We start from the raw sequence: 4,822 nt of genomic DNA on the forward strand, positions 1-4,822 counted from the left end.
ATTCTTTTTTATATATGTTATTGTTGTTGTTGTTATTGTTCTTGTTTTTGTACTTGTCCTTGTTTTTTTTATCTTATTCTTGTTCTTGTTCATGTTGTTGTTGTTCATGTTCTTATTCTTGACGTTATTATTCTTGTTCTTATTCTTGTTAATCTTGTTATTGTTCTTGTTCTTGTTTTTGTTCTTGTTTTTGTTGTTGTTATTGTTTTTGTTCTTGTTCTTGTTTTTGTTGTTGTTATTCTTGTTATTGTTTTTGTTATTGTTCTATTTTTTGTTCTTATTCTTGTTCTTGTTATTCTTATTCTTGTTGTTCTTGTTTTTTGTTGTTCTTCTTATTGTTAATGTTGTTGTTGTTATTATTTTTTATTTTATTATTGTTCTTGTTCTTGTTGTTCTTGTTTTTGATCCTATGCTTGTTTTTATTATTCTTCTTCTTCTTGTTTTTCTTTTTGTTGTTGTTCTTGTTCTTGTACTTCTACTTGTTGTTATTGTTATTGTTTTTGTTCTTGTTCTAGTTCTTGTACTTCTACTTGTTGTTCTTATTCTTGTTTTTTTTCTTGTTCTTATTGTTGTTGTTCTTGTACTTGTTTTTGTTCTTCCTGTTCTTGTTCTTGTACTAGTTTTTGTTCTTGTTCTTGTTCTTATTCTTATTTTGGTTCTTGTTCCAGTTATTATTATTATTCTTGTTCTTCTTGTTGTTGTTGTTTGTTTTTTCTTGTTTTTGTTGTTGTTATTGTTGTTATCTTTCTTGTACTTGTCATTCTTGTTGTTCTTATTCTTGTTCTTGTTATCATTGTTGTGTTTATCATTGTTCTTATTCTTGTTATCATTGTTGTTGTTATCGTTGTTCTTGTTTTTTATTATCATTGTTGTTCTTATCGTTGTTCTTGTTTTTTGTTAACATTGTTTTTGTTATCATTGTTTTTGTTATCGTTGTTTTTGCTCTTGTTGTTATTGTTCTTGTTACTGTTCTTATTCTTATTCTTGTTCTTTTTCTTATTCTTATTCTTGTTCTTGTTCTTTTTCTTGTTCTTGTTCTTGTTCTTGTTCTTCTTCTTGTTTCTTGCTTCTGTATTTTTTGTTGTTCTTATTATTGTTGTTTTTGTTTTTGTTTTTATCCTTGTTGTTGTTTTTTTTTTTTTTTTTCCTGTTGTTGTTCTTGTTATTATTCTTATTCTTATTTTTGTTGTTTTTGTTCTTGTTCTTGTTCTTGTTCTTATTCTTTTTCTTATTATTGTTCTTTTTGTCCTGGTCCTTGTCCTTGTCATTGTTCTTATTCTTATTCTTATTGTTCTTGTTCTTGTTCTTGTTATTCTAATTGTTATTGTTGTTATTGTTCTTGTTATTGTTCTTCTTGTTGTTCTCTTTCTTGTTATCGTTCTTATTCATATTCTTATTTTAGTTATTGTTGTTGTTGTTGTTCTTGTTATTGTTGTTCTTGTTGTTCTCTTTCTTGTTGTCGTTCTTATTCATATTCTTATTTTAGTTAGTGTTGTTGTCGTTATTGTTGTTCTTGTGTTCTTGTTCTTTTTTCTTATTCTTATTTTTGTTGTTATTATTATTGTTATTGTGTTTGTTATAGTTCTTATTGTTGGTGTTGCTGTTGTTCTTATTCTTGTTGTTATTTTTGTTGCAGTTTATGTTGTTATTGTTGTTCTTATTTTTGTTGCTTTTTCTTCTTCTTCTTGTTCTTGTTGTTGCAGTTCTTGTTCTATTCTTGTTTTCGTTGTTTTTGTTCTTGTTGTTCTTGTTGTCGTTGTTTTTGTTTTTAATATTATTTTTGTTCTTGTTATTGTTCTTGTTCTTCTTGTTGCTGTTGTTGTTGCTTTTCTTGTTCTTATAGTTATTCTCTTTGTTTTTGTTTTTGTTCTTGTTCTTATTATTGTTGTTGTTATTAATCTTGTTGTTCTTGGTGTTGTTGCTCTTTTTCTTTTTCTTTTTCTTGTTCTTGTTGTCGTTCTTGTTGTTGTTGTTGTTGTTATTCATTTTCTTATTCTTGTTCTTGTTGTTATTTTTATGATTGTTGTTCTTGTTCTTGTTCTTGTCTTTCTCGTTCTTGTTATTCTTGTTTTAGTATTTATTCTTATTCTTGTTCATGTTATTGTTGTTTTTGTCCATATTCTTTTCTTCTTTATGTTTTTTTTGTGTTGTTGTATTTTTTATCTTGTTTATGTTCTTGTTGTTGTTCTTGTTTTTATTATTGTTCTTGTTCTTGTTGTGGTTGTTGATGTTCTTGTTCTTATTCTGGTTTTTATTCATATTTTTTTTATTATTCTTCTTATTTTTGTTGTTGTTATTATCCTTGTTCTCGTACTTGTTCTTGTTCTTTTTATTGTGCTTCTTGGTATTTTTTGTTATTATGTTCTTGTTCTTGTTGTTGTACTTATTCTTGTTCTTCTTGATCTTATTCTTATTGTTGTTCTTTTTCTTGTACTAATTCTTGTTGTTGTTCTAGTTCTTGTTTTTATCCTTATTCTTGTTTTTGCTCTTGTTCTTGTTCTTGTTGTTATTATTCTTGTTCTTTTTCTTGTTAATGATCTTGTTAATATTCTTTTTCTCTGCTTCTTGTGCTTGTTGTTCTTGCTTTTATTCGAGTTCTTGTACTTGTTCTTGTTGTTGTTCTTATTCTTTTTCTTGTTCTTATTGTTGTTATTTCATGTTGTTGTTCTTGTACTTGTCCTTGTTGTTTTTCTTGTTCTTATTCTTGTTCTTTTTCTTGTTCTTCTTCTTGTTTTTGTTCTTATTCTTGTTCATGTTCATGTTGTTGTTGTTATTGTTCATGTTCATATTTTTATTCTTGATGTTCTTGTTCTTGTTCTTGTTCTTGTTCTTGTTCTTGTTATTGTTCTTTTTTTTGTTTTTTTTCTTGTTCTTGTTGTTATTCTTTTTGTTGTTCTTCTTGTTATTCTTGTTCTTGTTCTTATTCTCATTATTCTTGTTTTTGTTGTGTTCTTATTCTTGTTGTTATTGTTGTTGTCCTTGTTGTTGTTCTTATTCTAGTTTTAGTTTTAGTTCTTATTGTTCTTCTTGTAGTTGTTGTTGTTCTTATTGTTGTCATTGTTGTTCTTGTTGTTCTTTATGTTCATGTTCTTGTTTTTGTTCTTTTTGTTGTTCACAACACAATAACATGAACAACATTAAGAACAACAAGAACAACTGAAATAAGAACAACAATAACAATAAGAACAACATGTTCTTGTTGTTGTTCTTATTCTAGTTCATGTTGTTGTTATTTTTATTGTTCTTGCTCTTGTTGTTCTAGTTCTTATTATTGATCTTATTCTTGTTGTTGTCTTGATCTTGTTCTTGTTTTTATTCTTGTTATTATTCTTGTTCATGTTGTTGTTGTTTTTGTTGTTAAGGGTGTTCTTGTTCTTTTTGTTCTTATTGTTGTTGTTTTTTTTTTGTTGTTGGTGGTCTTGTTCTTTTTTTCTTATTGTTGTTGTTGTTGTTTTTGTTCATGTTCTTGTACTTGTTCTTGATTGTTCTTGTTCTAGTTCATGTTCTTGATGTTGTTGTTGTTGTTGTTCTTATTCTTGTTTTTATTTTTATTTTGGGTCTTGTTCTTGTTCATGTTGTTGTTCGTGTTTTTGTTGTGTATTCTAGTTATTTTTTCTTGTTCTTGTTGTTGCTATTTTTTTTTTTTTTGTTCTTATTTTTTTGTTATTGTTCTTATTGTTCTTTGTTCTTTTTCTTTTTCTTGTTATTTTTCTTATTCTTGTTCTTATTTTTCTTCTTGTTCTTGTTTTTCTTTTTGTTATTGTTCTTATTGTTCTTTTTCATGTTCTTGTTACTGTTGTTGCTCTTGTTATTGTTGTTGTTGTTGTTGTTGTTGTATTTGTTCTTGTTGTTGTTATTGTTTTTTTGTTGTTCTTGTTTTTTGTATTTCTTATTGTTGTTCTTATTATTGTTGTTCTTGTTGTGGTTGTTGTTCTTGTTGTTGTTATTTTTTTTTTTTGTTCTTGTTTTTTGTGTTTCTTATTGTTGTTCTTATTATTTTTGTTCTTGTTGTGGTTGTTGTTCTTGTTGTTGTTATTGTTGTTGTTACCCTTTCTTTTTCGTATTGTTGTTCTTGTAGTTGTTGCTCTTTTTTTGTTCTTGTTCTTGTTTTTATTATTGTTGTTATTATTGTTGTTGTTGTTGTTGTTGTTGTTCTTATTCTTGTTTTTGTTTTTATTTTGGGTCTTGTTCTTGTTCATGTTGTTGTTCGTGTTTTTGTTATGTATTCTTGTTATTTTTTCTTGTTCTTGTTGTTGTTATTTTTTTTTCTTATTTTTTTGTTATTGTTCTTTGTTCTTTTTCTTTTTCTTGTTATTTTTCTTATTCTTGTTCTTGTTTTTCTTCTTGTTCTTGTTCTTCTTTTTGTTATTGTTCTTTTTCATGTTCTTGTTACTATTGTTGTTGTTGTTGTTGTTGTATTTGTTCTTGTTGTCGTTGTTGTTTTTTTGTTGTTCTTGTTTTTTGTGTTTCTTATTGCTGTTCTTATTATTGTTGTTCTTGTTGTGGTTGTTGTTGTTGTTCTTATTGTGGTTGTTGTTATTGTTGTTGTTGTTGTTAACCTTTCTTTTTCTTATTGTTGTTCTTGTGGTTGTTGCTCTTTTTTTGTTCTTGTTCTTGTTCTTATTATTGTTGTTGTTATTGTTGTTCTTGTTCTTGTTCTTATTCTTATTGTTTTTCTTGTTCTTGTTCTTATTCTTATTCTTATTGTTGTTCTTGTTGTTGTTTTTGTTGCAGTTTCTTATTCTTGTTGTTTTTGGTGTGCTTTTTCTTATTCTTGTTGTAGTTCTTATTCTTATTCTTTTTTTTGTTAGTGTTCTTGTTC

The sequence above is a fragment of the Amborella trichopoda genome, chromosome 13, assembly GCF_054954075.1.
Source record: "Amborella trichopoda isolate Santa Cruz 75 chromosome 13, AtrichopodaSantaCruz75HAP2 v2.0, whole genome shotgun sequence".
NCBI classification, from domain to species: Eukaryota; Viridiplantae; Streptophyta; class Magnoliopsida; order Amborellales; family Amborellaceae; genus Amborella; species Amborella trichopoda.